A 26,515-nucleotide genomic window follows, 5' to 3' on the forward strand; every position below is an offset into this window, starting at 1 on the left:
GGTCAGGAAAACAGGACTTTACTCATCATCAATTTCTCCTCCTAATGAAACAACGCAGCAAGGCCCTGAATATTGGCTAACCCACTTGGACAAAGATGCAGCAGTAACAAAGATCAGTTCAAATTTTTTCCACAGTCTTGGCTACTCCTAAATTTCCACCCACACCTTACATCCGACCTCAGGTGGGGTAAATGAATCACCTCACCTAAACAACAAAGAGTCTGGTGGCACCTTAAAGACTAACAGATTTATTTGGGCATAAGCTTTCGTGAGTAAAAACCTCACTTCTTCGGATGCATCCGAAGAAGTGAGGTTTTTACTCACGAAAGCTTATGCCCAAATAAATCTGTTAGTCTTTAAGGTGCCACCAGACTCTTTGTTGTTTAGGTGAGGTGATTCATTTACCCCACCTGAGGTCGGATGTAAGGTGTGGGTGGAAATTTAGGAGTAGCCAAGACTGTGGAAAAAATTTGAACTGATCTTTGTTACTGCTGCATCTTTGTCCAAGTGGGTTAGCCAATATTCAGGGCCTTGCTGCGTTGTTTCATTAGGAGGAGAAATTGATGATGAGTAAAGTCCTGTTTTCCTGACCCCAATTGGAATAAGCAACAGCAGGGAGTTTTCTTGCTTATCACTTCCAAGCCTGCCTTTCCACCCTCACTCATGCCTTCTTTTCTGCCTTTGTCACCCACGCCCCACACAGAAAACCACAGCTGCAACCAAACAACCTCCCAGCCCTTGTGTTCACAGTTAGTCCCAGGGAGAACCCTCTCACTCTCCCTGAGTTAGTTCTTGCCCGGGTCTTCTCCTGTGGCACAGTGTTGGGGGGGGGGGGAGTCTGGTTTTTCAGGTATCTTATTCCATAAATGAGCTTAACTGCTCCTTCCATTTGGATGAATGAAGGGTGGCTCACATGCCTATAAGCTTTAATGAGGTCTATGATTGCCTACAGCTCAAAAGACCTGCTTGCTCTCAGTCATTAACACCTTCCAGCATAACATTATGTTGTTGTGGTTGTTTTCTTTGTTGATAAAGCTAAACCAAAGGAAGACTTTCCATATTGTGTGAACTGTGTTTATAGAGCAGATTGGAAAAGCCACCTGCTCAGAGGGCCAAATTCTATAAAGACTGATCCAAAGCCTATTAAAATCAATTGGAATCTTTTGATTTATTTCAGTAGACTATAGATCAGTCCCCATAATCTTTACCCAGAAGAACTCCCATGGTAATCAACTGAATCCATTAGGTATATTAACTGAGTAAGACCTGTGGGCTGTGGCCCAAAACAAAGTGTTATTCCTGCAGAGCGAATTCTTCTATCCTCACATTTTACAGTAAAGAGTTTACTCAAATCTGACTAAAGTAAGGACACCTGGGATTCCTGTCTTCAGTTGCCACAAATTTCCATTGACTTTTCTAAAGTCCATATCAGCAAAGCATTGTGGTGAGAGTGATAAACATTCACATAATTTTGGTTCTGTATTAGGGCCTTTAATCTCAAACAGGCAGAAAGAGGAATAAATGATCAAGAAGTTAAAACTATGGAATCATTCTCTCACATGTTTATCAGCTGGCATACAAGTATCTCATTGGTGTGACAGCACTAGAATGGCAAATTCACCACGTTTGCCTCAGTTTTAAAAAGTGCAGAAAACAAAAAATATTGTCACATTAATAAATTAAATAAATAAAACCCCATGTGTCAATGATAAAGAGTATCAACATAAAGAAGGAAGAAATTTCTTTATCCAAGGTTCATTTTTCTAGATCTTATGATTGATTATCCTTTGTTGCCACTCAACCTCTCACAATCAAGAAATGAAGGGGATAGAACAAACCAAGAATAATTAATGTGTTTTCTAAACAGAAGTTTGTTGTGGGCAAAGAGATAATAGCAAATGCAAGTAGAGAGGTGCCAGACAGTGTTTAAATGGAATCTCTCTCACTTTCTCTTTTTAAAGTGAAAAAGAAAGGGGAGCTTGAGCAGTGAAGAATTTAGAACCTGACTGGTACATACTTCACTCGAGATTTCCCTGTGAGCAGAAAACTGCATTGATGCCGATCATATAAGGTATTTTAAAAACACCAACAAATGTTTGGTATCCTTGTGGATTTTGTATAGCTTGTGGTATGTTTTAGTGCAAGATACTTTTCTATAGAGAAAATTATTATTTTTTCTAAAAATGGCTTTTTCTGATTTCAAGGGTATGTCAAATTAGTGGAGGCGTATTTTTATGGCTCTTATGTTGCTATTTCAGATTGCAAGGATAAGCAAAAAACAATCTGTATGCATTTGCTGACTGTTCAAATATTTCTTGCATTCCTTTGACTTCTTTCACTATCAGCTTTTGCTTCATCAAATTCAAAGTTGTCATGGTTCATTATCCATAGATGATCTTGAGCAGTCTTGCATCATAAAAAAAATATGCTGTGGCATCTGCCTTTGAGCTTTTGTGCACCACTGTACATATCACTTCTAGGCAAGGTTATCTATCTTTGGTTTAACCTATGTTTAATATACAGTATTGATGGGTACAGCAGGATGTATCATTGTTTTACATATGTATGTCTCAATCCATGGAAACTGTATACATTACATTGTTATGAACAGTGTAGTTGTGTTTATAAAATGTCTGCTTTATTGTTTTAGCTAATGAGTTTCATCCAATTCAATTATTTCACAGCTCAGAATCTTCATTAGCCAATCAAATTGCTCCCTCAGTCTGTCATTTTGAGTTCTTGTACTGAATGTAAGAGAGTGTTTTGAAGTTAGTTGTAATTGAATTATGAATAATGATCTTTTTATTCAGTCCCATGTTTTCTGAATATTCAGATTTTAGAAACCATAAATGAATTCCACAATCCTGACACTTTATATTATTAATATTGATTATATTCATAAAAGTTAATTATGTCCAGACACTCAGAATTATGTTTAATGAATTGAATTAACCATAGAGGAAAATAAAGATTCAAGTGGTTACTAGTTTAAAAAATACTTTTTTAAAATGAAAACTTATGTACTTAGATAATGGTAAATAAATGCCAGTTCATGCTCTTTTGTATCCTACAATTCACATGCTGAATGCCTTTTGATTAAGGATGTTTTGAGGTTAACATTTCTCTATGTACTACTTTGCTGGGGTAACATTTTAAATTTAATCAGAAGTTAACTTACTATTAAAACTGCATTCATTACTTCTGACTTCTTTATCTGAAAACAGATGCTTTCAGTAGTGCCATTCACTACTAATTCTTTTAGCTTTGTTTCAATGCCTCTTGAATTAGTAAATGTTTGAAATAATATTGTGAAGGCTACTTCCCCACTTTGAACTTTAGGGTACAAATGTGGGGGCCTGCATGAAGACTTCTAAGTGTCTTAAGACAATCATGTTCTTAAAAAGCAGGCTTTTAATTAAAGAAAAAGGTAAAAATCATCTCTGTAAAATCAGTATGAAAAATAACTTTACAGGGTAATCAAACTTAAAGATTTCAGAGGACTCCCCTCTAGTCTTAGGTTCAAAGTACAGCAAACAGAGATAAACACTCTAGTAAAAGGTACGTTTACAAGTTGAGAAAACAAAGTAAAACTAAGACGCCTTGCCTGGCTATTTACTTACAAGTTTGAAATATGAGAGACTTGTTCAGAAAGATTTGGAGAACCTGGATTGATGTCTGGTCCCTCTCAGTCCCAAGACGAACGAACTCCCAAACAAAGAGCACAAACAAAAGCCTTTTTACCCCCCCCCCCAAGATTTGAAAGTATCTTGTCCCCTTATTGGTCCTTTGGGTCAGGTGTCAGCCAGGTTACCCGAGCTTCTTAACCCTTTACAGGTAAAAGGATTTTGGAGTCTCTGGCCAGGAGGGATTTTATAGTACTGTACACAGGACAGCTGTTACACCCTTCCCTTTATAGTTATGACCAATATGAACTGAAATAATTGGCTTTATGTACCCAAGTGTAGTTTATTCTTAGTACACTATACACAGGTACTTCTGCCTACTACAGCCCAGGGATCTAGAGACACTCGGGTGACATTCTCCCCTAGGAAGTCATAGCACAAGAGAAACATTAGATTCCCTATATTGTTACAAGCTTGATACAACTTTTGATTAAAATACCGTAGTATGCACCATTCCTTCTGACTGTTGAAAGATATTTTCATAGTCTGAAGTTATTTTCAAGACTTTTGATGTATGTCACACATTATTCATATCACTTTTTTCTTGCTTACATTGCAAGGACTTCATTTCAATAGAGCTTCATGCTGCTTGTGTGTGTATGTGTCTGTGTCTGTCCCCTATGAAAATAATACACTTACAAAAGCTTAGTATTATTTTTCTATTTGTAGAGGGGGGTCCCAGTGAAGCTAAGTCTTTCAGTCCATCTGTGACCTTAGCTATGTCTCTTGTTTTGCCAACAGCCTGTTTTATTTTCAGTACAAAAAATTCAATACAACTTTTTGCAATTTGTAAGAAAGGGGAGGAGAGATGGAGATTGGAAAAAAAATTATCTTCTTACTCCCCCAACACTTTCTCACACAGATACTGTTGAAAATGAATCTTGATTGCAGTAGGAGTGTGTTCATTAGGATGATAAAGATTAATTTCCATCTCTGTGTGCAATCATATGTGTCTCAGTCATGTGTAGCTTCTTCTGGGAATATGAACTACTTCTCATGAATGTGTCTGGGAGTTAAATAAGTCACCAATGTTTAAATCTGTTCTCATAGATAACTCATTCTAATTGAAATGAGAACTGGCAAACATTTTGGGATCTGAGAGCTGAAGTTCCTATTTGAACTGTGGCTTCCAGGACTTGCACTCACATCTGACTGTGTTTGAACCTGGATTGCTACTAAACAGCTTACCCACGAATACCTGTGATTGACAATAAGATACGTAACTAAGAACATGGACTAGAATAAAGTTTCCTGTAAAGTAAATATAAAGTGGAAAGTACAAATGGAACAAAACTATGTCTAGGCATATTTCAGAAAAATCTATAAAGGGAATGTTGGGACTGAATGGGCTGCACAAATCCACTTCAAGCACTTTAGCAATGAACTCTAAATGTCTGCCAGGTAGCAATCACCATCCCATTCTTTCTTAGCTGAGCATTCCGGCATTGCGTTTTTAATAGCATCTTCCAATATTGATAATTGTGCAATGTGTTACAAGTTATCAGTAAAATTTTGATTAAAGGGAATTATCTACTAAGATCTCAATTACACAAGGGGATCCATGCAGATGGACAATTATGCTGGCACAAAATCCACTGGACTTCACTGGGATCCTATTGCATGATCAGAGTGTGTATCTTTCAAATTACAGATTATAACATTTTGTATCAAGTGACTTTGGAAACTTTGGATAAACTCAACCTTTGGGCCAAACTCTTCCCTATCACAATTACCTTGGCCTCTCCAGAAATTCAGAGTGACTCACCAGAGATGTAAAACCACCTTATCGGAGCCCCTGGGGATTCTCATACTTTAAGAGGAATCCTCAAATGGCATAGAGCTGTCAAAGCAGGCCTACTTCAGCCCACCGGCTCTACCCCTGTCATAGGTGGAATACGCAGGAGAAGGCGGGATAGCCAGTGAACCACTATGCCCCAGTGATTCCCCAGTTATTGGAATGGCCCCTTTGGGACTAGTAGCAATACGAATACTGCGTACAGATGTGGTCTCCTCATCTCAAAAAAGATATACTGGCACTAGAAAAGGTTCAGAAAAGGGCAACTAAAATGATTAAGGGTTTGGAACGGGTCCCATATGAGGAGAGATTAAAGAGGCTAGGACTCTTCAGCTTGGAAAAGAGGAGACTAAGGGGGGATATGATAGAGGTATATAAAATCATGAGTGATGTGGAGAAAGTGGATAAGGAAAAGTTATTTACTTATTCCCATAATACAAGAACTAGGGGTCATCAAATGAAATTAATAGGCAGCAGGTTTAAAACAAATAAAAGGAAGTTCTTCTTCACGCAGCGCACAGTCAACTTGTAGAACTCCTTACCTGAGAAGGTTGTGAAGGCTAGGACTATAACAGCGTTTAAAAGAGAACTGGATAAATTCATGGTGGTTAAGTCCATTAATGGCTATTAGCCAGGATGGGTAAGGAATGGTGTCCCTAGCCTCTGTCTGTCAGAGGATGGAGATGGATGGCAGGAGAGAGATCACTTGATCATTGCCTGTTAGGTTCACTCCCTCTGGGGCACCTGGCATGGCCACTGTCGGTAGACAGGATACTGGGCTAGATGGAACTTTGGTCTGACCCGGTACGGCCTTTCTTATGTTGTTATGTTAATTGCTACAACTTAGAGCTGCCCACAGGCTTTTGTGAATTTGGTGCTTTTGGCCCTAAAATCAGGAGCCCAAACCTAAACAGTCTTGAGAATATGGCCTCTTGAATTCAGTGAAGTCATGCCTGCTTATGTCAGAGCTGAATATGTTCCTGTTTGGCAACTCTTTTGCTTTCTTCTTAACAGTGTTCTGTAGCCCATTGATTCAGAAACACAAGAACAAAATCTGGAAACCTTATTCAGTTCTCATGCTGCAAAACTCTGGTGACTCTAATAGAGTACAGGGATTCCAGGCAAAACTCCATTCTAGTCCATGGAGTTGGCCAGTGGAACAAATGTAGGATTTAGCTCACAGACATTTTATCTTCAATATAATGCACTTATTAATCTTATAAACATATTTGAATATCTACATGTTTTTATGCAGTTAGCATGGAGTAGATATTATGCCAAAGTGTTGCTTCCTGAGTGTTCTTTAAGTGGGTTGAGAAAAATGACAGGTCATCCTAACTAATCCCAAGTATTTTTTCCTCTTTTCAGAACCCTTTTTCCTTGCCAATAGACTTACCAAATTCTCTGGACACCGAAAGTAAGGCATTATAAAGTGTTTCTATATCAACACCAACTATTTTCTGAAGTAAGGGATAGTCCAGCTGATGAACTCTCACTTGAAACTTGTTCATTGCAAGTGTTCTTCAAAGCTGTTAGAATTTGCAGATTTGTCTCAAAGAACAAAGGTCATAAAGTGTAATAACACCTATGAAAATATGAACATCTGTCCATGTTTCCTCTTTCCCTTCTCCCTCCTGATCTCATAACCAGTACTCCTTTCTTTTCTTAATCCTCCTCTGGTTACCCAGTGATAAATAAAAATCCCTCTATGAAAACCTCTTGGTATTTCCTAATTAACTTGGAAGTAACACAAAATTCTTCATTCTGTGGCATCACCAATACCATCAGTTGCAATGAGACTTCTGGGTTTTTTTTGTTTTTCACATATCAACAGTGAACAAGAAGTACCAAGAGGATTTTGCAGGAAAAACTAGAATTTAAAGCAGGTAACGTAGCTAAGCACAGGCTTTATTCTCCCGTATCAGAGAGAAAATAGAAATGCTGGTCCAAAAAGTTTTTTCCTCTTGGTGGGGTGCTATATTTATTATAGGCCTTTAACAAAGTTTGTAAAGCCCCGCAGAAAACAACCACAGCCTCTCTACATTGGGTCTCAAGCCTACTGTTTCTGTTAGTCTGAAACAGAAACAATTGTGCACAACCAGTTCAAAAGCTTGAAGAATCACTCCAGCCAACTAATTGGGGTAGGGGCCTTACTGTGAGCTCCCTGCTGTCCTCCGTCTCCCAAGAACCTTCCCAGTGGAAGTCAACAGGGAAGCTGGTCAGGAAATGGGCTTTGTTTCTACAGAAGACTTCAATTTTTTTCAAAAACTTGAAAACCAAAAAGATTTCAGTTTTCATCAAGGGGTAACTGAACAGCTTTTAAGGAAAGACAAGGTTTGCTGCAAACATTTTCATTGGATTGAAAACCCAATTTTCTATGGAAAAAAAGTTTTGAGGGAAATTGTTTGACCAGCCCCAGTCACCAGATTGTGATCCCTAATTGGCAGGGTGATAGGTCCAACTCATTGTTGCACAATATCATTGAGGCCAAGAACATAGCAAAATTCCAAAAGTCATTGAACATTTATATGGATAACAAGAATATCTAGTGTCATCTTAGCAAATTCCAAGAGAAAGTTTTAGAAGAGAGAGAAAACTGCATGTTCAGGGCATGAACCAATCTCCAATTACTAGATGTTAAGAGGAGCCTCCCACGGAGGTCAGATTATACTACATCTAACTGCATGCATCTTCCTCTGAAGTATTTGGTCCTGTCAGATACCTTGAGTCAGATCCACTATTGCAATTCCTATCTCTCTTGCATCATAGTATGAGATAGACCCTCTTCACTAAAAGCTTGATCAAAACCAACAACTTGACATCCAACCATAGCAATCCATTGTGGGTTCATCTGAATAATTACATTTCCCATCCCTTTACTCCCTGTGCATGGAAGGTACTTAAGATAATTAATTAAAATATTGATTCATGCTATTTTTCCAGCAATTCAATTGCTTTGTTTTGTTTTTCTGGTTTGTGCATTGGCTGGAAGATAGGCCAAATTTTTCCCTGCTTGCAACTCAACAGACATCTGGAGGGCAAATTTGGTTCACTATGACACAGTGGTCTCAGAGCTTTGCAATGAAGCATACACTGTGTAACTTCCCCCTCTAGGAATTTAGTAAAGAAATTACTAGGATTAGGCCTGTTATCTTCATTACCTCTTGTTTCCGACTAATGATGCTCATGCAATTTTTTTTCTTATCTTGATGTTTCTCTGTTGTGGTGAAGAAACCTTAGCTGATGAGCAAAAACAAAGAGCGCAAAAAATAAATAGTTTTGTGTAAACTAGGAGACCGTGTAGACTGACTGGCTTATACAAAAAGGCAAATACTCCTCTCAGTTACAGCAGTGTAAGTTAGGAGTAACTCCTTTTTAAGTCAGTGGAGTTACCTGAGTGTGGAGTTACCAGGACTCGGAGATAGATTTCTCTGTGCCCCAACTATACTCTTCCCCTTTAAAGGTACAACATTGGTTGCCTTTTCTTCCTTACAGTCTGGAAAAATTCATATTCTGTGGACACGGGGGGCCTGGCTCTTCTTTTATCTTGACATCTAGACATTTATATTTGAACAAATCAGAATGGAGTCTATAAAGAGGATCAGAAGTTTAGTGCTATGGCCTAAGGCTAACAAGGATCTGAACTAGTCTTAGTTTTTATAAATGGTATTGGAGTCATGGACCTGAGAGGGGAAAGAGCCTTTGCCAAAACTTAGTCCTTTCTGCGCAGAAAGGACTAAGTGTAATAGTGAATGACTCCTGACATTTGTGTATGATCTCTATATAGCAAACACTGTGTATCACCTTAAACATGAAATGCACATTTCATATTTGAAGTTACTATAAAGAACAAAATGGAGCTGAGTTTCTATTATTAGCCTATCCAAATGATGAAGAAATTCTACTTAGGGCTTAATCCTGCAGTCAAATTTTTCACATTTAAAACTCCCCGTAAAGCAGAGTTTTGCCTATGTAGGACTGCAGGATTGGGTCCAAAATAGGGTTGCCAGCACTCGAGGATTATCTTGTGGTCTCCAGGAATTACAGATTTATCTTTAATTAAAGATTATGGTCATGGGATGAAACCTCCAGGAATATACCTATCCTAAATATGTATAGTGTTACTGTTTCATAAATACTGAGCCTGATTCTGATGTGGGTTTTTTATTATTATTATTGCTGTAAGAACATTGATTTCAAGGAAGTTCTTCTGTCTTTATGCTTCCTATGAACTCAGAATCTGCCCCAAAGTTTATTTTATGGAAATAATTTTATTTTCAGCAAAACTGTGTTTATGGTAGAAGTGGAGAGCCACTGATTTTTGTTGTTTAATTATTTGTATCCAGTGTGCCTTGAATCTTGTGCTAGTAAAGAAAAGCAAGCAGGCTAAATTCTGCCATGGTGCATCCTACTGACCATACTTCCTATCCATTCAGCCTTGCTGGCCTGATTCAGATAAAGAATGCACAATGTACATAGTATGTGTGTGTTTATAACTACCTCTTAACTGTCATCATTCAAATTCTATGTTAATAATGCCACAAACACCACATTAATGGCCAACTTTCTAATGGCAGCCACAGTATGTAATGACTGGTATTTATATTATATATATCTATATATTATGGAAATGTATAGGGTTAGAGTGATATCAGCATTACTACTACTGTTTATTCCTGACATTGTGAGGAAAGACAGAGAACCAAGCAAAGCAATTCACTGACTTTTACAACATGACCAACTGGTTTGAACAGTTTGTCTAAACAATTGGTTTCTTTTCTTCTATCTTTTTTTTTTTAGACGATATGATGTGAAATCTTTGTATTTTTGGAAATACAACTGCTTATCTGTGCCTGACACCACATCATATCATTATGAGAGGTCCAAAATTTGCAATTCTTTCTTGGATTTAATTATCTAGCACTTTTCAACAGTAGCCTGACTGCTACTGACATGTAGAATTTCAATTTGTTCAAATATCGTGTGTGTGTGTGTGTATGTGTGCCGCCTCCTTGATATTGATAACAGTGGCTTCTGTTAGTGCTTATCTATTCTGATTCTTAAAATGGAATAAAGAGGGAAAATACAAAGTAATAGCTACATGCTCTAGTTAGCGAGGCAGCGATCAAGGCTTTTTATCACACTAATAATTGGAAAAATACAGTATGCGTGTTGAAGCTTAGTTTTTCAGATATCTCAAGGAAACAGAGATTGCAAGGAACAGGTTTGGCATGGCAAATATGCCCACAAAGCAAAACAAATCATCATCCAAACAAGGAGTGATTGGTCTTGTGGGATTCTTTGTTACATATTCCTGATAGCTTTCTGACATGTTAATTATCGTGTTTATCTCGCTTGCTAGCTACAGTTTTTTGATTCTATGGTGTACTTGATGTTTGGGTTCGTTGCCCAAACACAGCAGAAATGAGAAAAGAAGCCATTGTTAGTTTTTCAGTGTAACATGAACCAGTCAGAGTGGCCAGTCAAGGTAAAGAAAATTGTGAAGAGAGGAACCTTGTATTCTTGTGTTTGCGAAATAAAATAGATTCTCTAAGTAATGAACAGTTGGCAAAATGGAAGCAGAATTGAAAATATGGGTGAATTTGAATTCATCTGTAAAGGAAGTCATAAGATTCAGAAAGCATGGATAATGTAGGCACAGGTCAAGTGTTATATTGTGCTCCCTTTTAAATGAGTGGAAACATTGAAGACCTGTATATTGAAATTACACTATAAAACACAACTTATGTTTATAAAATATTCTTGTGGCCCTGCCACACCCCATCCCAGAGAAAGGCAGTAGAGAGTTCTTCCAAGCTGCCTAGAGTGGCTGTGTGGGAAGCAGCCAACCATGGCCCAGCGGGTCAGTATAAGAAGAGCTGCAGGGCCAGAGTGAGTTCAGTTCCCTGCTAGAGCTGAAGGAGAGTGGATGGTGTTCCAGGCTGGCTGCTGGGACTCCATGAGGACAAGGTCCTGAGGTAAGGGTGAAGAGTGTGTGGGAGCCACGGGGAAGTGGCCCAGGGAATTATAGCAGCAACGCAGTTTATTTAAAGGGACATTGTGAATGACTGCTATCTATAGGGTCCCTTGGCTGGGACCCAGAGTAGAGGGCAGGCCCAGATCCCCCCCCCCCCCTCCAGCCACTGGGAAAGTGGCCTGGACTTTGAGGCACTCCAAAAAGGGGACTGAACTGTAGTGGACCAGCTGAAGAGTTGGGGCCAGAAAGGCCCTGAGAGGGTGAAGACACTGCCTCCAGGGAAGGAGCCCTGGAGCACTGCTCTATTCCAGAGCAGGGACAAACAGAGAGACTTCACAGAGGGCACTGAGAGAGGCCCCTGTTGGACTTGTACCCCAAAAGGGGTTTGCATTGCTTTTATCACAGATGGACAGTGTATGCGACTTGGCCAGAGGGCTGAATCACTGAAGACCTGCCGAGAGAGAGTGCAGGCAAATGCTCTCAGCCAGGGGGCACTCGTGAGAGGTGAGTGCAACCCCGTTACAATAATAAATACAGTATGGTGGTGTTTAGTTGACATTTTGGGGGTGAAAATCAAACCTAGTCTATAGAAATATGAAATGCTGGTATTTTCTAAGTTGCAATTTACACAAAAGTTTAGTCTTAAAGAATATTAATTCTATTTTTATAGCTGTCACTTAGGAAACTATTTTGGGCAAAGTAAAACGTTCTTGATATACAGTGCCCTAACCAATGGACTGTTGGATGCACACAGGCTATCAATGCCTCTATGTTGTTTTTTTGTGAATCCAGCCCTTTATATCTTTTGCTTTTGTAATGCCCAAACCAAAACACTTTGTGTGACAGACTACATTATTATGTTCACCTTTTTTATAAAACTATGATAAATTTTGTACGAAGAATGCTGTCTGAGGTATCATTTGAAAACTCATAATTTGCTGAACATTATTGTTCTGGTAAAATATGTGTGGCACCATTGTATGTAAAGTTTATAAGATTTATCTGTATAACATTGCTGTAACATGTTCCAAAGTTAGAAAAGCAGACCCAAACCAGTTCTTCAGAGTCCAAAAGAGACACTGAGGCCCTGGCCAGGTATTGGCATAATCAAATGGACTATCCTGAACTATCACCTGGCAAATGGCCATTCTTTGGAAGGAAGAAGGGTGTGAGCAAGAACTTTACATATTGGCAAAGACACAACTGGGGTTTTTCCATGTAAACAGACTATTGCCTGAGCCCCAGCTGGAGGTAATCCTCAAATTGGGAAGAAGGGTATAAGAATGAAAAACAGAGGCACCCAAATCACCTCTTTCCCCATCTCTACTCACAACATCAACATCTTAAAGACAAAGGAAGCATTACTGAACTGTGGGGAGGTCCTGGCTGAAGCAATCCAGCCCGACTGCTGTAAGCTTATAGTGAGGAAAAACCTTTTGCTTTTAAGTACACATAGCTTGATAAATTAGATATTAGTTTGCCTCTTATATTTTATTTTCTTTGTGACCAATTCTGACTTTTATGCCTCATTACTTGTACTCACTTAAAATCTGACTTTCTGTAGTTAATAAACTAGATTTATTGATTTTTATCTAAACCAGTGTGTGTTGGGAACCTTCACTTGAGATAACAGGACTGTGCATATCAATTTCCATTAATGAAATGTCAGACTTTCTATGAGCTTGTATTATGCAGGAGGTTGCTGGGCAGTACAAGATGAACATTTCTGGGGGACTATCTGGGACTGGGAAGTTGCTGGTGTTGTCCTATATATAATTAATGAGTGGCTAGCCAGAGCATTCATGTAATTCATCAGGGAATGATGTTGTAGGTACTGGCCAGGAGTGGTTGTTCTCACAGCAAAGCAGAGTAAAATGCATCCCAGCTTGGAGAATTGAGGGGGGGGACAGCTGCTGAACAGTCCAGATTGTACGCTGCAGAATATCACACTTTGTTACACCCAAAATGAAACATTTCCAACTTTTTTGATTTGCTGACAATTCTGAAAAAATGTGGGTTTGGGTGGAACCAACATTATTTTTCACTTTTTTGGAACTGCCTGCTAACAAAAAAATAAGTTATTTGTACCGATGTAGCTTCCATTTCCATGTTGGCCTCCATCTTGTCAATGTCAGGGATTGAACAGGAACTTCCCGAGTTAAACACATGAGTCTGTATAATTTGAGTTTAAGAGCCAAAATTATTAGCTGTAACACTCAGATATTCTCTCTAGATTGTGTATATAGTGGCAGGGGACATGTAACATGCACTGACCAGCGGGAGGGTGCGGGATCAGTGTGTGTAGAGTCAGAGGGTGGGAAGAAATCTTTCTTTATAATTGTGAGCCTCGCCAGGAGGTGGGACAGTTGGGTACATCTGATATATTGGCTCTTGTAAGTAAGTTTTAAAATCTACTGGAACAGCACTAAAAAATAAAATTAAAAAAAAAGGAGCAGGTGGAGACAGGACAGAGAGCTTCCATCACTTAACATCATTCCAGTTCTTTCTTTCTTAGAAACAGATGGCTGCAATGAAATGGGATTCCTTTCTATTTTATAAATCTTAGTACACTTTAAAGTAAAATTGTACTTTGTACATTGGAGTTATAACACAGGGAGAGAACGTAGGACTACCTTTCAGGGGAAGGAGAACAGATGAAAGACAGCAGGTTGGCATCCTTAGTATATATGATTGGTTTTGGCAGGAGAGGTGCAGGTCATTTTACAGTATTTACTAAAAGACAGCTGCGTTATGATTTGTATTTGATGGTAGAACTCTCGTCCACATCACTTAAGATGCACATGTACTGGAGAATATAACAAACACCTAAATAATGGACAAATTGTCTTTTGCAAAAACTTGAATAAATGAAGCACAGCGTGTGAAATTTCATTCAACTGCAGCAAAATTGTACATATTTATGTACGTGGGGGATGCTTGATACTTCTTTGGTAAGCTTGGAAATACTTTACAAGTGAATAGTTGTGTACATCACACTGTGACTTACACACATTTTTTCCAGTATATTTCTGCACTGCTGTTCATTCTGCTTCCCTTTTTCACCAGCAACAAAATGGCTTCTTCTGTGTTAATACATTTTCCATGTTTGCTGCTGTAAGCAAGATACATTCTGGTCTTTCTATACTCCATGTTTTAAAATGTGCACTTTGTCCATTTATAAGCAGCACGGGACACTACCTAGCTTTAAAGTCTGGCATGAAGTACTGCATGGAAAAATCACATTATAATAGTGAGAGATGTATATGCAGCTTTATGTTTAGAATGCAGGCTCATCCATATGGCCACTCAGACGTGTTCTATCTTTAAAAGCATAAGGAGGCTGGCTAGATGATTTTAAATTCCCAGACATTTTCCTCTGCTAGGTTTCTGTGATTCAGCTACTCCAATTACAAGCCAACAGGTTTCTTTCTCTTTAATTATGAATATCACAAAGTAGCCAGTATTTAACTAGGGGTTGTTGGGTTTTGTTTTGTTTTTGTTTGTTTTCAGGGGGATTTAATCATCACTTCCCTCCTCTTCTTCAGCCTGTCTATATCACAGTTCACTTACTGCTTGAGTACTGAAGGGTCTGGTGTTAGACGTCACCACTAGGTCATTCTATTATTATGGTTTGGTTAACGTTGGTTCCCTGGAATAAAAATACTTAAACGCCTTCAAGAACCAAAACTTACTAGGACAAAAAACAAATCAGGGAAGCAGTGAATGGAGAAGAGTAAGAGTGTTGGACAGACTGGTTTGAATAAAATAAGCACTGGACCAAACCTTCATCTGTCCCTAAACCAAAATGTGAAGCAAACACTTTGAAGGTTTGAAAAACTTCTGAACCTCATTTACTTGCCTGTTGCAGTGGATCTTTTGGGGGTAGGAGAGGGCTTCTCCTGTCCCTGAAGAGGTCTACTTCCTTCTCAGTGGGCTTGGTGTTCGCATTTTTAAATGCAAATATACTGTATCACCAATCTTCTGTATAACTTGTGACCCATTGTGTTCCTCTTAGTTTTTAAAATCCCCAGAACAAGTATGAATCCCTATCCCAAGGTTAGCAGGAAGGAAATGAGCTATCTAATGTGCTCTGGAATTTTACTATTCATCACTGCTTTCCAGGAAGTCCCAGAGTGCCTTTCCATTTGAAATATAGTTCAATAGGACTGAGTTCCACATGGTGCCTACTTATTGCATCCAGGTGGGGTTTGGGAAAGCTGTCTCCCTCACTGTCCTCTAAAGAGGAAACCTGCTTCCTAGCAAGATGCAGTAACTCCTCACTTAACGTTGTAGTTATGTTCCTGAAAAATGCGACTTTAAGCAAAACGATGTTAAACGAATCCAATTTCCCCATGAGAATTAATGTAAATGAGGAGGTTAGGTTCCAGGGAAATTTTTTTTCAACAGACAAAAGACTATATTTTATACACACGCGCACACTCATGGGCATGCACACACACACACACAGACAGTATAAGTTTTAAATAAACAATTTAATATTGGTACACAGTGATGATGATTGTGAAGTTTGGTTGAGGTGGAGGAGTCAGAGGGTGGGATATTTCCCAGGGAATACCTGACTGCTAAATGATGAACTAGCAGTTGGCTGAGCCCTCAAGGATTAACTCTCACATTCTACAAGGCAGCAGGAATGGAGGGAGGGGAGATAGCATCGCAGACAGAGACACACACCGTGTGTGAGAAAGATGCGCATTTCACCTTTAAGTACGCTGACCCTCTCTTAAGTACACTGCCTTGTTAATTAGATCAGCTTGCTGAGACCGCAGCTGCTGCCAGCAAGCTCCCTCCGCGCTGAGCCCTGTTGTTTGTCCCCCCTGCTCTATGGAAGATGGGGTAAGTGGGGTGCGGGGGGAGGGGGACACCCTGACAGCCCCCTCTTTCTCCCCTCCCACCTGCACAGCAAGCAGGAGTCTCAGGGAGCAGCTCCAAGGCAGAGGACAGGAGCAGCACATGACAGTGGGCAGAGGGACAGCAGTAACTGCTAGCCTGCTGGGCAGCTGCTGCACAGGGAACTTAGGGGAGCGGGGAACTGATTGATAGGGGGGCTGCTGGTCCACCCTGGTTCCAAGCCCCCACCAGCTAGCTGCAACGGGCTGCTCTTCCTGCAAGTGGACAAAGCAGGCAGCTGCCAAACGACGTTAGAAGGGAGCATTGCACAACTTTAAACGAGCATGTTCCCTAATTGATCAGCAACTTAATAACGAAAACGTTAACCGGGACGACTTTTTAAGTGAAGAGTTACTGTAGCATAGACCAGCTGAGCTACTCCTCTCAGCTAAAGTGGATCTGCTAGATGAAGGCTGGTTAGGTGAGAGGGTATTCTTTACTGGGGAGGGTGATGCTGGAAGCCTATGGTTAGGACAGTTGAGAGAGATTTTGAATAAACATCTATAATTTCAAGTGCTTATCTAAATCCTTTGAGGTTTGTCCACCACTAATGTATGTTATGTGCTCGCACCATCTATAATATGATCTCTTGCAGGAGCATTTTGTTCAGTTAGTGACTTGGCCAGCCATGACCTGATGACCAGTTAACGTGAGTGCAAAGATGCAGTAATGCACAACATTATGTCACTAAGATCAATTCAAAGTGCTTGACTTGTAATGTTACCACTTTATTTTCCTACCATTGCTTTTGCAGCATGTTGAACATACTACTACCATTACCAGGGGAGAAAGGGCTTTTTCAGCCTGCATGACCAGGAGGAATTCTTTTTGATGCAATTTTTGCCCCTTCTGACCCTCTGCAGCAAATGCCCAAGAAAAAGCTTCAACTCTTGCTGTATTTAGCAGCTGCCGCTTGGCAAAGTGCCTCAATCTTATCTGTGAAATTCTGCTGGGGATATATGGATATTTTTAGCTTTGATTTCTGTCTTATGCAGAACATCATAAAGTAAAGACTTGTAATGGGTGGCAGTGTTGGCCTAAACTACTCCACTCTCCAAACAGATGTTGCTGTTATGGGAGGAAGAGTTAAACTGGCTCTGAATTTCTGTGGCAGGTGACTTATTTCCCTAAATGGATGTAAGAGAAGTGGGAGTAACTCTCAAGAGAGATGGAGGATCTAGGGTGGAGGAACTAAGCAGTCTTGGGATAGCAGTCTCTTGGAGCAGTCAATCCTGGGAAGAAGGCTGGAGTTGAACTTTATTTTAATTCAGTTTTTTTTTTTGTTAGCAAAGCCAGAATCCAAGAAGAGGATTTTTTTTTTCTACCCGATGTGCAGACTTAGTTATAGAGCGGGTTCAGAAAGGCACTGCTCTCTGGCTGCTCACACACTCCTGTTGACATTAGTGGTCATGTCACTCATGCTTAGGGAAGAATAGGGCCCTAACTCATTTAGGGTCTGCTCTCCCCTTGCATTCGTCTGTTCAAGTCCCATTGATGCTAATGGGACTTTTCAATATGTATTGACAGGAGAATTAGACTTCCTTTTTTCTTCTGTCACTTGGTATTTATATAGCTTGACTGGTTCATCGAGAAAACTGCTGTTTTGCCGATAGAACTAAGTTTAAAGAGAGGATCAGATGGTGATGACATAAGGGAGGCTGTTTTTCCTTTTTACTTCAATGTTTTCCTACATGTCTCTCTCCCTACAATTATCAATTTAACTCAGGCTTTTTCATACCCATCCTTTCCTTTGTTCTTGCCCATCACCTTGAAATTCCTTCTAGATACTAACTGTACTTCTGCTGATCCACTGACTCCATTTTAACAAGTTTCTGTTCAGCCAGGACAGTGCTAGTGTTAATCAATTACATGGCTAGGGCCAGCAACCCCTAACTGCCAGTTAAGAGGTGACTGCTAGATTGAACACATCTTTCCTTGAACACCTAATATCACATAGCAACACTGCAATATCATTGCTAGCGTTGGAATTAGACATAGATTAAAATTATGTAACCCTTCTGCCATGGGCTGTCAGCAGCAAAACGGGCTGTGTTCAAATATCTAGAAGTATGGGCTGGATGAATGGACTGTAAGGTGGATAGAAAGCTGGCTAGATCGTCGGGCTCAACGGGTAGTGATCAATGGCTCCATGTCTAGTTGGCAGCCGGTTTCAAGCGGAGTGCCCCAAGGGTCAGTCCTGGGGCCGGTTTTGTTTAATATCTTTATTAATGATCTGGAGGATGGTGTGGACTGCACTCTCAGCAAGTTTGCAGATGACACTAAACTAGGAGGCGTGGTAGATACACTAGAGGGTAGGGATCGGATACAGAGGGACCTGGACAAATTAGAGAATTGGGCCAAAAAAAACCTGATGAGGTTCAACAAGGACAAGTGCAGAGTCCTGCACTTAGGACTGAAGAATCCCATGCACTGCTACAGACTAGGGACCGAATGGCTAGGTAGCAGTTCTGCAGAAAAGGACCTAGGGGTCACAGTGGACGAGAAGATGGATATGAGTCAACAGTGTGCTCTTGTTGCCAAGAAGGCTAATGGCATTTTGGGCTGTATAAGTAGGGGCATTGCCAGCAGATCGAGGAACGTGATCGTTCCCCTTTATTCGACATTGGTGAGGCCTCATCTGGAATACTGTGTCCAGTTTTGGGCCCCACACTACAAGAAGGATGTGGAAAAATTGGAAAGAGTCCAACGGAGGGCAACAAAAATTATTAGGGGTCTGGAGCACATGACTTATGAGGAGAGGCTGAGGGAACTGGGATTGTTTAGTCTCCAGAAGAGAAGAATGAGGGGGGATTTGATAGCAGCCTTCAACTACCTGAAGGGGGGTTCCAAAGAGGATGGAGCTCGGTTGTTCTCAGTGGTGGCAGATGACAGAACAAGGAGCAATGGTCTCAAGTTACAGTGGAGGAGGTCCAGTTTGGATATTAGGAAAAACTATTTCACTAGGAGGGTGGTGAAACACTGGAATGCGTTACCTAGGGAGGTGGTGGAGTCTCCTTCCTTGGAGGTTTTTAAGGCCCGGCTTGACAAAGCCCTGGCTGGGATGACTTAGTTGGGAATTGGTCCTGCTTTGAGCAGGGGGTTGGACTAGATGACCTCTTGAGGTCCCTTCCAACCCTGATATTCTATGATTCTATGATCTAGGGGTTCCTCTTGAAATTTACAAATGTCACTGGCGCAAATCCCAACTCAGAAACCTGGGAGAAACTAAATACCTTCCCTTGCCAGCCTTAACAAACACTGCTTCCTCTCTTGCAAGCACAATCTGTGTATAATGCAAAGAACTTTATTAAGGGGGAAACGACCACAGCATTAATTTGGGAAAACAAAAAACAATAAATGTAAAGTATGTTTGTACAAATTGTAAGTAAAATGCAAACCTTGGTCAGTAGTTCTTTGCCTCGGTCTCTTGGCCTGCTGGTTTCAACCTGGGATTGACAAACAGTCCTGGTTTGTTGTCAGTGGTTAATGAAGTCCCAGAGCCCAGGAGTGCACTCGGGCAGGTCCATCTCAAGCCCCTGTAGGAGGGAAGAAGGTCTGCCTGGCTTCCATGAAGAGACACAGTCTCTGCCTGTAGCCACGATGCCATCTGTGTGCTGTGCTGTTACCTCTAGCTGCACAGCTGTCTTATGTGCTGTCGCTCCTAACTGCCTCTGTATCACTGTCACTGCACCACTGTCTCCATGCCATCGCTCATCTCTAGTCACAATTCCAGATCTAGGTCTTCCAGTTCCTAACTCAGCTATAGTGATCACAGCTCTTAGAGTTGCTGGTAGATGCTGGATCCAGCTCCTTGCCAATAGTCCTTCAGCTCTGTCATTGTACTTGGAGGGAGTTCAGTAGTACTGTATGTAGGACAGTTGAGTAGAGCCCTTGCTACTAGGGATTCACTCCTCCCTACAAGGTAGGAGTCTGTCTTTCTAATTTCCGTTACCCAGCATTTTTGGTTAGGGCATATCTTCACTCTGGTCATATCAAGTACAGTTGTATTGCCCTTTTGTCACATAATAAGAATATTATTTTTTATTTGTATGATTGTAGCATATAGGAATTCCAGTCATGGATCAGGACCCCATTTTTATGAATTTTAACCAAAATGCCCCCACTGGCAGGGAGAGTAACAAACATGCAAATAAGGCTTGCTCATTCTAGCTCAGCCTGTCATTCACCAATAGAAGGCAGCAGAGAGCTCATTCCCCGGAGCTGCAAAGTTGCCAGAGGTTTCCATATATTATCCTGCTGCTACTGTTGCTCTGTTTAAAGAGTTGTGTTCTTTAATGATTTCAGATAATTAAAAGTGACGATGAAGCTATTGACAAGCTTTGTGCTAAATTTCACTTCCCCAACCAGTTAGTCCATTCTGTGAATCATAATACTTATCATAAACTGTGTATATGACACAGATGTGTGCGGGTCTATCTGTATGTGGAGAGAGAGAGTGAGAGACCGAGAGAACACACACAACCATAGCACTAGAGCTTTACAATTACATTTATCCTGTGGGAAAGTAGTTTCTGTATTTTTGGGATGGAGGGGATGGTTATTTTTATTTTAAAGAATTTCAGCGTTCAGTGTCTTGCAGAACATCCTCTGCAGGAACTGTGAAATCTTGAGGTTCAGAGCTCTGTGTGTGTGTGTGTGATATTTATATAGTTATTCAAATATATGCTCCATCAGAGTGCCCATTCCTAGCTCTGACCACCCTTCACAAACTCTTAAAAATACAGATTGTGGCAAGTGCCGACAGATAACAGTACCCTGGCAGCAACATAAATAACAAAAGCTTAATAAATCCCACCAACAAAACCACAGCCAAAGTCTCCCTCCATTCTTTGCATGATTTATATGGCTTTAAAACAGCAGTCTGTAACTGTCTACCATGACCCAAACTTGCACTGCAGAAAGACAAAAGAATCTTGGACTTCTATGCTCCAAGTAATGGATAGCAATACTAAAGGTCAAACATCATGTCAGCTGCACTTCCAGACTCTGATTGTATTAATCAAAAGTAAGATAATAAGCAGTCTAATATTGCATTCTTCGTCCCTGTATATTGTGGCATCATTGCAGACCTTTAACTATTTTATGCAAAACTGACCCAAGACTCAAACAATATAACAACCTATCTGTTGAGAAAGAAAAGACTGATGTACTGAATAACTGCTACCTTGTGGTGCTTAAATACATAGGAAGTAAAATGTTTGCTGCAGCCTCTTGTTATGTTACAAATCATAGCTTTTCTTTTCACTTTTTACGTGGATTTTCTTGTAAAACTAATAAATTGGACAAAGCAAGATACAGCATATTGGAGTATACTTTTTGTCATAAAATGTCTAATCTCATAAAAGTGAGAGACTACTGGCACAGGCTAAGGCCAGGAATCATGTAGCTAACTGCTATATGAGTTTCCTCACACCATTCTGCCAATTTTGAGCTCAGTTCATACTGGTAAAACTGCTATTTCAATCCTAACCACTCTTGGTCAGAAACTCAGCCACACTAAACTATCCAAAGGGTTTGAACTGTGAACATATATGTACTAGTTACCAAAATCATTTTTACTTTTTACCAAGCTCTAGTGTTGTGCCAGCTCTTGAGAAAGGACCGTGCCTTGCAGTACATGTCCTTTTTATACCAAACTTATAGCTTTATATTGTATAACTACAGACCCAGAGGTCTGTACTGGGACCATTATTGTTCAACATATTCATAAATGATCTGGAAAAAGGGGTAAACAGTGAGGTGGCAAAACTACTCAAAATAGTTAAGTCCAAAGCAGACTGCGAAGAATTGCAAAGGGATCTCACAAAACTGGGTGACTGGGCAATAAAAGGGCAGATGAAATTCAATGTTGATAAATGCAAAGTAAAGCACATTGGAAAACATAATCCCAACTGTACATATAAAATGATGGAAAGAGATCTTGGAGTCATCGTGGATAGTTCTCTGAAAACATCCACTCCAATGTGCAGCGGCAGTCAAGCAAGCTAACAATGTTGGGAATCATTAGGAAAATGATAGATAATAAGACAGAAAATATCATGTTGCCTCTATATAAATCCATGGTACGCCCACATCTTGAATACTGCTTATTAATCTCTCCCATATGAGGAGAGATTAATAAGACTGGGACCTTTCAGCTTGGAAAAGCGACGACTATGGGGGAATATGATAGAGGTCTATAAAATCATGACTGGTGTGGAGAAAGTAAATAAGGAAGTGTTATTTACTCCTCCTCATAACACAAAAATTAGAGGTCACCCAATGAAATTACTAGGCAGCAGGTTTAAAACAAGCAAAAGGAAGTATTTCTTCACACAACATATAGTCAACTTATGGATCTCTTTGCCAGAGGAGGTTGTGACGGCCAAGAGTATAACAGGGTTAAAAAAAGAACTAGATATACTTATAGGATAGGTCCATCAAGGGCTATTAGCCAGGATGGACAGGGATGGTGTCCCTAGCCTCTGTTTGCCAGAAGCAAGGAATGGGCGACGGGGATAAATCACTCGATTTACCTGTTCTGTTCATTCCCTTTGAAGCACCTGGCATTGGCCACTGTTGGAAGACAGGATACTGGGCTAGATGGATCTTTGTTCTGACCCAGTATGGCTGTTCTTATGTTTTTAAGTACAATACAGATTATTTAGGGCAAGGTTCTACCACCCTTGACTATGGTAAGTAGCGCCTTACTTCACAAGTAGTCCACTGGTTTTAGTGGGAATAATCATGGATTAAGATGCTATTCAACATGAGTGAATGGCAGAATCTACCCCATAAGGTCCTAGTCTTAAAAACCCTTAAACAACTAGTTCTTGTCTGCAGCTAACGAACTCACTCAAAGGCGAGGAGTAGAAATAAACCTGCAGGTAGCTAACGTTACAGCATAGTGTTCATTAACTTTAGCAAGAGGTGATTTTGAGGGGAAATGTTGCTATCATCCAATGTGTTAAATAAGCAATCATACCTTGGACCATATCTTGGATGGTTTAGACCCAACAAATCCTGCATCTGGGCATGGGATTAGACTAGATGACCCTTGAGGTCCCTTCTAACCCTGTGATTCTATACCAAACAGGTGATGGGCAGAGATCTGAGAGTTTCCATGAGACAGTAGGTGGGAGGCAACTCATTTTTCCCCAACAAATACACAATTCACTATGCAAGATTTATAACTGTAATAAGAAATGTTGTGTGTCAGGTATATGAATCATAGAAGCTGAGAAATTTAAAGACACATTTTGAAAGGGTGTTCTTGTATTTCTTTATTTGTTTTGTGCTAGAGGCCTCTATAGGAGTTCAGGCCTGATTATGCTAGGCACTAAACACACACATAATGGAAAAGACAGTCCCCACCTCAAAGACCTATTTATTTAGCACTAATTTGTTTGTGCTCACTGAATTCAATACTGCAGCAGTTCTCCTCTGTACCGCCCATTAGTTGTGTATAAACATCACTCAGATGTGGAATATTACATCTATAAAAATGTCGATCTTTCAATATGGGTAGTCTGCTTACACATGATGAAATACAAAGAATAATATGATGTGATGAATGAACAGGTTTGGATAAAATAACTCACAACCTGATTCCTTGACCAAATCTTGCATTAAGTAATTTTTTGAGATTTAGGGGGTTAAAAGCGTTTTTGTTTTGTTTTTTTGCCAGTACTTTTTAATTTAGCAATCTCATTTGATTATTAGCTTTGGCTAAGAATGAAAGTTTGAAGTTTCAAAATATTCTTAGAAAATCTGTTTTTAGGAAATTTCCAATTCTCTTGACTTAAAGGTTAATATTCTGTAGCTTTGTTCAGCATCTCAGCTTTCAGTGCTCATCCAAACAGAGCCACTGACGTGTCTGAGCTTCACTTTTCACTAATACTGTGTGTTCACTTTCACATACTGGGTGTGACTCTCCACTGCCTTAAAACTTGCATGGTCACACCTGCGCGAAAACAGAATGAAACACTCCCATTTGGATTTGCTAGTATTTTATACCTGCTTGGCATAGTCATTTTCACTTGGTCAAGGTACACGGCAATGAAGAATAAGTCCCATTGTGTCTGGGTAGGTTTTGCATTATCCTGGATGGGCTAGGGATATAAAGGTATGCAGGTGGTAGTTAAAGATCTCATGGCACGTTTCAAACAGAATAGTCCTCAAGTGTCCCTTTGTAGTGTCCACCCCTTGTTCCACTGAACACTCTCAGATTCTCTACTCCCAAAGGAATAGTACATACTGGCTTACTAGTTTTAACCCAGGATTGCCATTCCACTTAACACATAGCACTCAAATATATTTGAAGTGAAAACAAGAATAAATGTATTATCAAAGAACAGAGATTCAAATGATAGCACATAAGAATATTGGAAATAAATGGTTACATATAAAACAAAATCATAACATGCTTTCTAGAGCCTAAACTTAACTCACAAGACATTCCCCTGTCTACTACAGCATAGCTTACCCCAAATCCTTTCCCCAGCTTTTTTGCCCAGGATGGCTGAGATCTTTTTTTCATAAATTAAAGCCTGCTGGCAATTGCCTTCTCAGACCAAAGGATACCTACATCCCAGATATACCAGACCTTTCGATCTTTGCCTGAAGACAGGGTCACCCCACACTGTTAATTTTCTTTGGGAGTCCCCATCCCCCAAGCTCTTCATTAGCATTTGACTTGGTATGGTAATAGACTTCTGTTATAAGATACACACTACACAATGGTTAAGTAAGGAGATAAGCGTCTCTCACCTCCCGTCTGGAGAAGTTTGTCTCAAGGAATGCACGCTCCCTTTAACTTCAAGGCCTTAAGAACATAATTTCCAACGTATCTTCCAACATACCAATGATTATGATGACCAGTGTGGTGCAGGCTTTCATTAGAGGTTTTAAGTGACATTCTTTGGGACACTAGATATAGACACCAGACCCAGAGGATTCCTGTAACACTGATTTACTTCTGTGCCCTCTGCCAGTTGGCACAATGAAGGTCACAGGTGGATTCTGTTTTAATAGGTTTGCTTGCATGAGTCCGTACTATTCAGCTGGAGTAAGAGTTGAAGGAATGGGCTATCAGAAGTGGAGCAGGAATCTGAGCTGAGATTAAACCCTTGCTCACCAGACTGAGCAGTGCCTCTACATCCAATCACAGCTTTCTGTACAACCAAATTCTGTCTCCTGTAAGGGAAGTGACAAAGAACCATGGGGAAGAATAATTCAATGACTGTGTGAAGTGTGTGCCATTGTCTTCAGTGGAGAATATTTTTGTAATATTAATCAAAAGGAGTAAAAAATGTTTTCCATTATATGGAACTCAGAGTCCTACAAGAAGTGGAAACTAGGTCAAATTACAAAGGATGAATATAAACAAAACACAAGTACGTAGGGACAAAATTAGAAAGGCCAAGGCACAAAATGAGATCAAATTAGCTAAAAACATAAAGGGTAACAAGACAACATTCAACAAATACATTAGAAGCAAGAAGAAGACGAAGGACAGAGTAGGCCCATTCCTCAGGATGGGAGAAAAACAATAACAGAAAATGTGGAAATGACAGAAGTGCTAAATTACTTTTTTGTTTCAGTTTTCATTGAAAAGATTAGAAGTGATTGGACATTTAACATAGTGATGCCAGTGAAAATGAGGTAAGATCAGATGCTAAAATAGGTAAAGAACAAGTAAAAATTACTTCGATGTCTTAAAGTTACCAGGGCCTGATGAAATACATCCTAGATTACTCAAGGAGGTGACTGAGGTGATATCTGAGCCATTAGCAATTATCTTTGAAAAGTCATGGAAGACAGGAGAGATTCCAGAGGATTGGAAAAGGGCAAATATAGTGCCCATCTATTTAAAAAAAAAGGGGGGGAATAAGGACAACCGGGAGAATTACATACCAGTCATCTTAACTGATCTGAGTCCAGTTCTGTTCAATATCTTCATCAATTATTTAGATAATGGTATAGAGAGTACACTTATAAAGTTTACAGAAGATACCAAGCGAGGAAGGGTTGCAAGTGCTTTGGAGGATAGAATTAAAATTCAAAATGATCTGGACAAACTGATCAGACAAATGGTCTGAAGTAAATAGGATGAAATTTAATACGGACAAATGCAAAGTACTCCACTTAGGA

General features: G+C 40.0%; 1 protein-coding gene across 4 annotated transcripts in view; it reads left to right on the top strand.

Annotated features, from left to right (window-relative positions):
* Nucleotides 1–26,515, top strand: part of SYT1 (synaptotagmin 1) — a 506,808-nt gene that overhangs the window by 109,886 nt on the left and 370,407 nt on the right. For 3 of the 4 annotated variants that reach the window (XM_034772011.1, XM_034772036.1, XM_034772021.1), the window contains exon 2: nucleotides 1,962–2,071. The exons of the other annotated variant lie outside the window; for it this stretch is intronic. The gene's annotated coding sequence lies outside the window, so the exon portion shown is untranslated. The remainder of the gene's footprint in view (nucleotides 1–1,961; nucleotides 2,072–26,515) is intronic. 4 annotated transcript variants of the gene reach the window in all.

This window comes from Trachemys scripta, chromosome 1 (assembly GCF_013100865.1).
Source record: "Trachemys scripta elegans isolate TJP31775 chromosome 1, CAS_Tse_1.0, whole genome shotgun sequence".
In the NCBI taxonomy this organism is placed as follows: Eukaryota; Metazoa; Chordata; order Testudines; family Emydidae; genus Trachemys; species Trachemys scripta.